A 13,239-nucleotide genomic window follows, 5' to 3' on the forward strand; every position below is an offset into this window, starting at 1 on the left:
GAGTTCAGTTCAAGTGTGCTGGATACCAGCAGTCGAGGGACCTTAACTAAAACAAGCAATAATTGTGATACTGTTCACGTGTTTATTTTAGGAAGAATATCACTGTGTGTCAGAAACAAGGGGAATAGCCTTAAAAGAGAAAGAGAAATCAGACATCCATGGGAGCTAAAAGAAACTGACTCAAAAGGCTAACAACTTTAAAGAAACCTTATTCAGCAGCAGCAAATTACATGAAAACCCAAGGGTACAACAAGCAATATGCTTAAATTCAGTATGGCATGTGCTATGAAATAAGAATAGTGATTTTCTGCAATGCTTTAGAATCGCCAGGAGTATCCATTCACCTGAGAAATCAAGTTGCTGAATAGGGACACAGAATCACCTTCCCTATAGCCTCGCTCACAAGCACAGGGAAAAGGCATGGTCAGATTTAAGAATGCAGATGGTGGGACTAGGTTGTGATTGCACAGAAGACCTAGAGGCAAGTAGGGACTAGAAAGTGCGCTGATGATCCCATTATCTTCCAGGCTGCCTGACCTTGCAGCTTTGATGTCAACGTTTCATTGGCCTGCCTATCCAGCCAGCCCCACTGCAAAATTTGACCTACACCAGATTCCTTGTGTGCCCTTTCCTCCCCATTCTTGCTGTCATCTCCTCACACACAGAAAGCTGATTCACAAATTACCAAAGTCTTTAAGTTTCCAGCTGCCAACCCTTCTGTAACAGAAATCAGAAAATTGATTTACCACACACCCTTTCTTCCTCAGATCATTCTGCTACTTCAGAATAACCAAGGCAAGCCTGAGTCCCTCTCACTACCGTATAATGACTTACTACCTGGGAATAACCAGGGAAACTGAATTCCTCTAACTGGATTTTAATGGCTTTAATATTTGAGCCACCTCAACAGTTCTTTTTCTTAACCAGCAAACATCAACTTGAATATGTTGAAGTCAAATCCTGTCCACGTTCTATATCTATCATGTTCATTGGCACCAGAAATATCCATCCCTGTTTCTTCCAGGCCCATGCATCTTCTACGACCAAAACCAGTCTTATTGGTTCACGAAGTTTGCATAGATTACACGATCTCACCTATATCTTCTCTCTAAGCACTGGGTAAGTTCTTCAACAATTTCCCTTATGTAAAAATCTAAACACACTTCTCTACTAAAACTTACCAACTGTTCCCACTGCCTCAGCATGAGTTTTGATATTGTCAGAGGACATGTAAGAGCCTTCTTAAACTAATTGTAAACTCTTTGCGCCTTTATTGTCATCCCCTAACTGAAACTAAAAAATCTTGTTGTAACAGAAAGTGCCCTCACTTCTTTCTTTCATATATCTTTCTTCCTAGGTTGTACAATGAACCAAACTCCTATAAGAATGAAGCTCCATGGTTTTCTGTTCCAATAGTACCCCATCATGCTCCTTTCAGCAAAACTAATAGGATCTTTTATTATTTCAGCTTCTTCTTTATATCACTTACTAAAAAATACATTGTCAACTATTGAAATCATGATAAATTATTTTTTAATTGTTTGCATCTTGAGTTAATAGAAGAGAATATCATTTCAAAGTTACTAAAAAATACATTGTCAACTATTGACATCATGATAAATTATTTTGTAATTGTTTGCATCTTGAGTTAATAGAAGAGAATATCATTTCAAAGTTACCTAACATATCAAACATTTATAACTACTGAAACTATATGCATTAATATATTCAGCATGAACAATAAACCTGTGAGTTCGACATGATTATTCACAGAGAAGTGAATAAATTGTCTAGATTTACACAGCACCAAAGCCAGGATCTGCAGAAATCTGGCAATCAGAGCACAGCACCTGTGTTCTGTAACTACCACAGTTTACCTAAGAAGAATAGGGCACATGTGTGGTACAAAAGTAAATAGAAATACAAATGACCAACTATTAAAAGCAAGGGATACACTTATTTGACAATCTAAACGCACAACTCTCACCTGATTGTCTGTTGATCTATTCCTGATCTATTAAAGAAATGAAGGTAAATTTACTAGAATGACTCTGAGACACTCAGAGAGAAGGAACTCATATAAGAACCCATGTTTCCAAGCTCATCAACAGGAGGAGAATACATAGTAGCTCTCCTCTTTGAAAAATAACTTTTATCTATCTATCGATCTATCTATCTATCATCTCAGCCTTTTCTGTATTTTTCTCTATGGCCCCAACTCCTTTGTCCCTACTACATTGCATAGTTATTAATTAATATATCCTCTCCACACACAATGGTGCCTCACATAGAAATATAGATGACAAAGTGACCAAGACATGGAAGCATAAATCAGCAAATGAGCATGTAAAGGTCTATCAAGTAGTCTCTTAGAATTTGCAATAAAGCAAGTGATACCATGCCTGAGAAAAATAAAAAGCAGAGACTTGTGTGGCAATTATGTCTAAGCACTACACATACACATACACACACACGCAAACACACACACACATACACACACATATACCACTACACACACACACCACTACACACACACATAAATACACACACCACTACACATGCACATAAACACACACACAAACACCACACACACACACCCACATAAACACACACACACACCACTAGACACACAGACCCACACACACCACTACATACACACACATACACACACAAACACACACAACTAAACACACGCACACATACATGCACACATGCACACACATCACTACACACACACATAAACACACACATACACACACACAACACACACACACACACACACACACACAACTAAACACACACAGTTTAACATATTTAAGGAATAAAGTCTGAATCTAGGACAAAAATACATGTCCAGTAGCATGTGGATGCTAAGAAACGTTGGTCTTTGCACATCACCCCAAGTCACAAGAGCTGCTGTGCACTTGCTCTGCCTTGGAGAAAACAGTTGAATGAGGTGGAACTGAAAGACACTCAAAAAGCACCGAACATGACCTTCATAAGACAGCTGAGGTGGGGGTGATCACTGTATTGTTTTCTTTTAAATCTGAGTTCTTAACAAATAAAGTCACTTTACTAACAGCACCTCATAGCATATGTCTCACCATGACAGGGTGCACCAAATCCAGATCAATATCAGCTAACCCCTCTAAGGGTGATAAAGAAAAATTTCAAAGACATATTTTACTTCCTATTCAAAGATGAAGTGACAAAAGCAAAGAGGGGCTAGTTAGCTTTCCAAGGCCACACTCTACTTACTTCCCATTACTAACTTAAAACTGACACTCCATAGCATCTACCCGCTTCCTGAAGGATCTGGGTGGTGATACAACCATGACTCAAAGATCTGACCTACATATCGGGATCTCATGAAGAGATTTGTGGGATGAAGAAGCACTGAGAAATGAGAGGGAAACTAAATGACTATTATTCTTTTTAAATAATCTCACTGATATTTCTGACCTTAGCTACACTTGTAGAATCATCCAAAACAAATAAAGGTGTAAACATTGAAGAAAAAAAAGATCTGATTTAGCCTCAAGGATAAATCACCCGTGGTCGTGGGAGCTGTATAAAACAAGATAGATAACACATAAGACAAATCACAAAGAAAACTCAGGGAAGGTGGTAAATCAATGAAAATATATGCATTTAAGAAATAAGAGCCACAAATTAAAAATCCCTGAAATTTTAAGATCTTGTTGTGTTGTGGGAATCCTACCTCATTCAGACTCCAAGAATTGTGAGTAACCAGAACCTTGAACTATTTAAAAATAAATTATGCTACACACTGTCATCAAGAGACCAACTTCCCCATAGCATTCCTGTTCTCTAGAGTAAAACTTTGCCAAATGGAGTATGATGCAAGGTCAGGATAAAACTGTTTCAGTGAATTTCATGCATAGCCATAAGTTTTTAGTAAAGCAGTGGAAAGGTAATGAAAGAAACAACTTTAAAGGATGCTTTCCCACACATATTTCCCCTGCAAATAAATACCGGATTATAAATGACATAGCCCTAGGGCACTAACTCTGGGTAAGCAGTTAATGAACTATGCACTGCAGTCATGCTGTGTCTCCCCATCTCTTCTTACTCTCCCCTGTTTCTACTTCTATATAAAATGAAAGTCTTGGCTTTTCAGATGCTGCTATGCCTGTCACTGCTTGCTGCAGCCACAGTCAACCTCACAATGATCTTTGACATTGTGGCTCACAGCAAGCCTTTGGGCCTCATCTCCTTCAATCTGTTTGCAAATGAAGTTCCAAAGACAGCACTTTCGTGCTCTGATAACCAGAGAAACTGGATTTGGGTGTAAAGGCTGCTCCTTTCACAGAATTATTGCAGAATTCATGTGACAGTGTGGCAATTTCACATGCTGCAATGACATTAGTAGCATATCCATATACAGAATGAAATCTGAGGATGAGAACTTCAACCTGAGACAAGCAGGACCTGATGTCTTGTCCATAGACATGCTGGACAAAGCACCAACTTTTGCTAGTTTTTCACCTGAATTCCAAGACTGAGTGGATGAATGGCAAACAGGTGGTCTTAAAGAAGGTGAAAGCCTTTGTGGAAGCCAGGACAGTTTCGGGAATGGGGAGAGCAACAAGATTATCTTCATTGCTGATGGTGATCAACTCTAATTCCTTTGACTTGCAGACATCTTACCCACAGGACCATGTCTTCTGTAGCTCAGGAGAGCACCTACAATGCTATCCTGTAGTCTCCACTCCCACTAAAGGTTTTTAGGACCCATATTTTCCTGATTCTCCTCCAAGCTTAGCTGACCTACAGAAGTAAGTTTCTTACAATGAATCAAAACTAAATAGGAAAATAAATAAATAAGATGGAAGTATTAATCTAAGTTGTGTTCATAGAATCTTCTAATTCCACACCCATCTATTTAAGTGTTATATTCATCTATAAAACCTTTAGTCCACCCTTGTCTGTGTCAGTGAGGATAGTGGTCATGAACATAGACTGGGATTAGAAATTCCTCTGAAAGGGATGCCATCTAATCATTTCATTCAATCATTTAACATATAGTATTAAACCCTATGATGTTCTAAGAACTATCATTAGTAATAAAGAAAGAGAAGAAGAAAAACAAAAAATATAAACTCATGGAAGTAACAACATCATATTATTTCCTAGACATAATGGAAGCTGAGATAAGCATAAATAAAAACAATTTGATGAATAATTCAGTAATAATTCTATGGTAACTAATCTTGGCTCTCCAGTATCATAGGTTTTGGTCAATATTCTGCTTTCATCCTCACTCAATTCATATATATATATATATATATATATATATACATACATATATGCAATCCTTAATGATACATTACAATAACAAATAACGATATCAAATACACTACAGCACAAATACATTACAGTAACAAATAAGCAACGATACACTTTAAGGCCTAAGAAAAAACATGAGCCAACCCCAATTTAAGTCGAAAGAAAGAAATAATTAAAACCAGAGACAAAATTGATAAATGGGAAACAGAAAAAAAATCAGCAACAGATTTGGTTCTTTGAAAGGGTAAACAAGATCAGAGAACCCTTAGAAAAAAGAAACAAATAAAAAATAAAAGGACCAATATATTTTTAATCTATCAACTGAGAGATATCCGAGCCCAGATAGAATCACTGTTGAATTCTGACAGGCCTCTGAAGAAGAACTAACACCAGTGCTTCCCAAAGTATTCTGTAAAAGACAAGGGAAAGAAATGCTACCAAGCTCACTCTAAGAAGCCAGTGTCATCCTTATATCAAAGTCACATACAGCAACAACAAAATAAACCAGCATTCAGTCCCCCTGATAAACATAGATGCAAAATTTCTCAACAAAATTATCAAAAAGCAAAGAATTCAATAGTGAATTTTCTGGGCCAGGACATTTCTCAATTGAATACTATTCGAATACCATATGAAAGAGAGAGAAATGACAAACAGAAAAGGTCATTTTTACAGATCTTGCAGAGCTAGAGGCCTAGATGTCAGTGTAAAGACACAATCAATAATAGCCAGGGCGATACGTCTCCACTATAGTCCAACAGGATAGATCAGGAGGATTAAATGGGGAGTGAGAAGGAAGACAGCAAAATGAACAGACTGTGAGGAGGAACAACTAACACAAAGGGCCACTTACTACAATGCCTACTACAATACAAACTTATTAAACTCTGTACATATATACAACAAATTTAAGTGAAATTACAAAATAACAGGGAAAACAAAGCCCCAGCTGGATAGCTCTCACCATCAAATCACTTTCATTACTGAGAATGGGCTACACCTAAGTGTTGGCCAAAGGGACTCCATGAATACTCCTAGACAGTTCAGGCTATTGCCACAGCTATTGGTTGCTCTCTGCAATGATGGTAAGATCCTATTGCTGAAGACAACCTTTACCTATCTCATTGAACACAGAAAAGTGTCAATCTGATACCTGACCAGATCCTTCATCCCCACTGACTCCTGTTCACAGTACTAAAAGTACTCTTCATACTAACAGAGGAGAAAGATAAACAAAAATCCACCTCAATCCCTTTACTCTACAGTGGTGATGATCTGCCTGCTAGATACGATATTGGCACAATTGTTATAAGAGTATCCAACCACCATTTAATAAGATTTAAAGTCCACTCCATGAGATGTGACTCATTTCTGACATTGCTCTATTGACTAAGAACCAAAGACTAGATAGGCCATGGACCTAGGAGAAAATCAAATACTATTATTCTTCTAAAGGAATGTAGCTGCTAAATAATAACTAATGAAATTCTACTATACCCATAAATCGGTATCTGGCTCAGCCACCATCAGAGATGCTTTCTCCTGCAATAGACAAGAACAAATACTGAGGTCCACAGCTGAATAATGTGCAGTGACCCTGGAACAGTCAGTCGTGAATGAGAGATGTCTTCACCAAACCCGTCCCCCTCAGAACTCAGGGAGCTAAGCAGGGAAGGAGGTGGAAAGATTGTAAGAGCCAGAAGGGTAGCAACACCAAGGAAGCATCTGTAGCAGCACAAGGATTGAACGGGGCTAAAGCAGATGGGGTTCTGTGATTAGGAGAGGAAAATAGATGCAAGGTCCCGTTCCAAACAAAGAAGCTATCTCCAACTGACAACAGCTTACAAAGGAAAAAATTTTTTTCAATTGACTCTCACTGGGTACACAAACCATATTGAAAGGGCAGAACATCATGTCCACCTGTATATATAATAAAATAACAAAACTCAATATTATTTTGGAAATATTTTTGTCCCATTGTGCTTTATTTGGACATCTCCTACCTTTTTGGCCCATTATTTGCTTGTTATAGTTTTTAGTTTTGTGCTTTTTGCTGATTTTGTTTTTGTTTGTGGGTCTCTGCATGTCTGTTTCTCATGCTTTTTTCTTTCTTATGGTTCATTTGTTTTATTTGCCTACTCACTTTCTAAAGAGGGGAAGAAAGAAGGTGTACAGTTGGATGGGTGGAACAGTCATGAGATTCTGAGAGGAATCTTGGATGAGATAAAGGAATCATTGATCAGAATATATTGTGTGATAAAAATTTATTTTCAATTAAAAAATAAAATAGATCCAGATATATCATTTGTGGCTATTTACTCAAAGACTCCAACTCACTATATTGCAAAGATTCTCATACATCAATCTTTATTCTGCACTACTCACAATAGCTAAAGTTGGGCATATGAATCAAGATTCAAGCAAGAGGTCTGGAGAGAGCAAGCAGTTTGAGTCATTAACATGTGTCTTATTGCAGGCTACATCATTTGCATACATTCATCTGTAATAGTCACGTAGTAATGAGACATAGATCAGTGATCACACTGGCATTGCTGTCAGGGCTGCGATGGTACCACCATGCAGTGGTAAGACAGGAAATGGGTAAACCTGAGTTAGAAGAACTGATAAATGAAGAGCCTGAGATTAAAGGCTCTTCAATGAACCTCTGGGGTCCTGGGAAAGGAGTTGTCCCATCCGGACCCAAGAGGTAGTCACAGGTTTGAATCAGAAGTATACAAAAAGGCCGTTAGATTCCTGGTACATATTTCAGTGGCCATTAATATAAGTTAAATATAACATTAAGTTAATTATAATTTAACCACATTAGATTACCTTCACTCAGTGCTGGACTTTCATCCTCTATACTTCACAATTCTAGATCATTGTCTCTTTTTTGTGTAATATGTGGCCAAAACTTAAAGAGCAAAACAATCAATAGGAAGAGAACATAAAACAATGTACACAGAGAAGGTTCCTGCATTCTGCATTTTTCCTTGTAAACAAATTGCATGTTATTTATACTTTAATGTAACAAATCAGTGAGAGATTACAATGCTGAGATGATATAGTTAGACTGACATTATTTCTTCAATTGAGCTTTTTGCACAAGGTTTTTAATTCTTTAGCAAATGGTCAGCCCTGAAAACATACATGGAAGTGATGCTATACAGACTGGGTAGGTTGGGTTTAAGAATATGTATGTGTATATATGACTATAACAACAATTAATGAAAAGTGGACCATGAATTTGTTAGATATTGGGAGGCATGTATAGGAGTGCTTGGGGGGAGAGGATGAAAGTGAAAATAAAGTAATTATATTATAATCTCAAAAGTAAAAGAAATAATTTAAAAACAATGGGAAAAGATTTTGCTTTAATCTCTGTGGTTTTCTCCCAGTGGGTGTAGAACAAAGAGAATAATGAGCTCTCAGTAGACCCACAACCCTCAGTAGGTACAATAACTTCTGAAAAAGTTGATAGTTCTACTAGAACAGACTTTATCAAGCTGTGCAGTCCCCAGCCACTCAGGAGTCACTGATGAAGTCCTATGTGTAGCTCTAACTAAGGAAACCTAACCTATAGGGGAATGAAGAACTCTATCACAGTCAACTTCCTACAGGCTGACATGTATAATGTAAGCAATGTATCAAGAGAGTAGGGTGTGCCTTCTCTGTGTTCTGTTCTGAGCCAAAAACTTCAAATGTGCACTAAGAAATATTATAAGAATTTAGCATAATGTATAACAGAGAGGCAATTACAGATACAGATATGTACATAAAGATATAGATATTACTTATTACTTATTACTTCAATGACATACTCCCCACCAAAAGCCTCAAACTTTCAAATAGCACTTCAAATCTGCAAGAAAGGAATCAAGAGTAGTCTAAGCAGCTCTACAGGACAGAAAGACCAACAAACTTGGGTACAGTCATCACACAAAATTAATGCCCAGCTCTAATGATGATGGTGGTGGCAGTGATGGTAAACATTATAGAGTTACCTTCCTCTGATTCATGCTCTTCTCTTAATGTTTTACATATGAGCTGAGGAGATAGATAAGTAAAGTACTTAATTATAAGTATGAGGATCTGAGTTCAACAACAGGAACACAAGTAGATAGTGGAGTGCTTATAAGATCTGGGTTGGACACGGTCAGGGAAGTATCTATGGCTCACTAGCCAGTCAGATTAACATAATCATCACGTACCAAACAAATAAAAGAATATTTTTCAAAAAACCAACGTGGGGGTTGGGGATTTGGCTCAGTGGTAGAGCGCTTGCCTAGGAAGCGCAAGGTCCTGGGTTCAATCCCCAGCCCCGGGGAAAAAAAGAGTTAAGAGCTCTCTCCTCTCTCTCTCTCTCTCTCTCTCTCTCTCTCTCTCTCTCTCTCTCTCTCTCTCTCTCTCTCTCTCTCTCTCTCTCTGTATGTGTGTGTGTGTTTCTATCCTCTGTCTGTCTCTCTGTCCTATCTTTCTCTGTCTATCCCTGTCTCTCTCTGTGTCTTTGTCCTCCTGTCTGTCTCTGTCTCTCTTTAAAAAAAAAAAAAAAAAAAAAAAAAGGGGTTGGGGATTTAGCTCAGCGGTAGAGCGCTTGCCTAGCGAGCGCAAGGCCCTGGGTTCGGTCCCCAGCTCCGGAAGAAAAAAAAAAACAAAAGAAAAAAGAACAAAAAACCAACGTGATCAATACCTGTGAAACAGTATCTGAGCTTGACTTCTGCCATACAGATACTAGTAAACATAGCCATGCAAACCCACACACACATATTCACAAAAATATACTTATTTATATGTATATTTTCATACTGAATAATGAAAATAATCACATGAATGTCTTCCTACCATTTTCCTTACTAAATGTAGACAAAAACTATTATTCACAGAAGTTAGACGCCTCGAACTTCTGACTGCAGCTGGCAGGTAATTGAAACATTGTAAGGAATTAAGAGCCGGAGCTCTCTTAAAATTTTATACAGATAAGATGTACTGCTCCCCACTAAATAGTCAATAAAAACTGTAAGAGTTGATGTGACAGCATTGCTTATCAGCTTCAGGAATTGTTCATTTACCAAGTATTTATAAAGCATCAGTTATGATATTCACAGAAAGAGACAAGGAAGACAATGAATAGTCCTCTACTTTGAGAGCTTATAGTTTGAGAGGAAAATACACCTTGAGAGAACAATGATATCATGAATGTTTTGGGAACTTAATTCTACTCCAGAAGAAAAGTGGTCAGGAAACACTTCACAGAGGAGATGGTTTTAAAATAGAACTCTAAGGTTTGCTATATAGGAAAGGGAAATAAGTCATCCTAGGCAGGGCAAGTGGTAACTTCCTGGGGAATTGATGACCACTTGTGAACATTCATCCATGAAAAAGAAAAACTGGAGGCACCAGAAGAAGGAAGAGTATTCTGTGCTGTCACTAAAGCCACTATTGATATACAGCTTCAACCAGCACATATAAAGATGAAAAAGAGAAAATCCATGCTTTAGTTACATCACAGATGTTCCATCTCTCTACTAAGATAGGATGGTTTTTTCTAGTTCCATTTGATTTCCCTACAAATTTCATGATGTACTTTTTAACAGTTAAGTAATATCCCATCGTGCAGATGCCCCATGTTTTCATTATCCATTTTTCTGTTGAGGGACATCTAGGTTGTTTTGATTTTCTGGCTATTATTAATAGAACAGCAATAAATATGGTTGAGCATGTGTCTTTGTGGTAGGATGTAGCATTGTTTGGGAATATTCCCAAGAGTGGTATAGCTGGATCCTACAGTAGATGGATTCCCATCTTTATAAGGAACAGCCATATTGACTTCCAGAGTTTCTATACAAGTTTGTAGTTCCATCAGCCATGCTTCACATCCTTGTCAGCATGAGCTTGTGTTATTGATCTTGGCTCTTCTGACAAGTATAAGATGAGATCCGAAAATAGATTTGATTTGCATTTCCCTGATGACTAAGGATGTTGAACATTTCTTAGTGTTTCTCAGTCATTTGAATTTCCTCTGTTGAGAATTCTCTGTTTAAATCTGTACACTATTTTTAAATTGAATAATTTGGGTTTTGGGTACCATAATTTCTAGAGTTCTTTATACATTTTGGTTATTTGTCCTCTGTCAGATGTACTGTGGATAAAAATCTTTTCCCATTCTGTAGGCTGCCACTTTGTATTTGCTTTACAAAAGTTTTTCAGTTTCATGGGGTTCCACCTTAGAGTCTGCACTAACAGTGTCCTATCCAGAAAGCTGTCTTCTATGCCAATGCATTCAAGGGTATTATCCACTTTCTCTTCTATCAGGATCAGTGCATCTTTTTTCATATTGAGGTCCTTGATCCACTTTGTGTTAAGTTTTGTGCATAAATTTATTTGCTGGAGGTCACAGAAGTAGTGGTCAATCACATTGGGACCACAGAAGGGCAGCTGAATAGTGATAAGAACCTGAATTATAGAATGTAAGAAGCCCCCCAGCCAAGAAACAGCCACCAGCGTGTGGCACATTTGACAACTCATGATGTTCATGTAATGAAGAGGTTTGCAGGTGGCCACATAGCAGACATAGGCCATTACCACAAGCAAAAATATCTCAGCCACCCCCAAGAAATGGAAGATGAATATCTGGAAAAGCCAGGTGATGATCAATTAAGTCATGTTATTTGCCCTTGTCATGGGTTCAGTAGAGGAGTAGTGGACATCAGGCAGTGAACATCCTAAAATAAAACATTGGAGCACCAGTTTACAAAATTTACAGGATGTTAGAGAAAACAACCCACTTATTAATTATTCCTTTAGCCAACAGACAATAATTCAGAATTCAACATAGTACTCTAACTTTTCATGGTATTTCAGTTTACTTAGTTATCATTAGAAAATAGAAATCCATATAAATGAATACTAGCCAATAACCACACAGACAGAGTTCAATTATGGGTTTTTCACCTATATTCTTTATTTCTTTCCTCTATGTATCAAGAGTATCCATTTTCTATTGTATAACATATTAATACAGATGAATGTATGTCTCACCAATAATTCATAATTACCATAATCACCATAAAATATCAAAAGTAATGCTCACTTAAAAATCAAACAAGGGTTCTCGCTTCGGCAGCACATATATTAAAATTGGAACGATACAGAGAAGATTAGCATGGACCCTGTGCAAGGATGGCATACAAATTCATGAAGTGTTCCATATTTTTAAATATCTTCAACAAAATCATAGAAGAAAACTTCACTAACCTATAGAGAGATGCCCATAAATATATAAGAATCCTACAGAACTCAAAATAGGTTGGACCAGAAAAGAAAGTCCTCCTGTCACATAATAGTCAAAACACCAAATGCACAGACTTCTCACCAGAAACTATGAAAGCCAGAAGATCCTGGACAGATGTCATACAGACCCTAAGAGAACACAAATGCCAGCCTAGGTTACTGTATCCAGTAAAACTCTCAATTAACATAGATGTAGAAACCAAGATATTCCATGACAAAACCATATATACAGAATATCTTTCTACAAATACAGCCTACAAAGGATAATAAATGGTAAAGCCCAACATAAGGAGGCAAGCTACGCCCTAGAAAAAGCAAGAAACTAATCGTCTTGCAACAAAACAAAGAGAAAAAAAAGCACACAAACATAATCACACATCAAAATACGAATATAACAGGAAGCAACAATCACGATTCCTTAATATCTCTCAACATCAATGGACTCAATTCCCCAATAAAAGACACAGATTAACAAACTGGATACGCAATGAGGACCCAGCATTCTACTACCTACAGGAAACACACCTCAGAGACAAAAACAGACACTATCTCAGAGTAAAAGACTGGAAAATAACTTTCAAAGCAAATGGTCTGAAGAAGCAAGTTGGAGTAGCCATTCGAATATTGAATAAAATCGAT

At 37.4% G+C, this 13,239-nt stretch overlaps 1 non-coding gene across 1 annotated transcript; it reads left to right on the plus strand.

The window, feature by feature from the left end:
- The first annotated feature begins 12,417 nt into the window (after nucleotides 1-12,417).
- Nucleotides 12,418-12,524, plus strand: LOC116902459. Its single transcript, XR_004388078.1, has one exon. It is a non-coding gene; the product is annotated as a U6 spliceosomal RNA (small nuclear RNA).
- The last annotated feature ends 715 nt before the right edge of the window (nucleotides 12,525-13,239 follow it).

Source organism: Rattus rattus, chromosome 5 (assembly GCF_011064425.1).
Source record: "Rattus rattus isolate New Zealand chromosome 5, Rrattus_CSIRO_v1, whole genome shotgun sequence".
Taxonomy (NCBI): domain Eukaryota; kingdom Metazoa; phylum Chordata; class Mammalia; order Rodentia; family Muridae; genus Rattus; species Rattus rattus.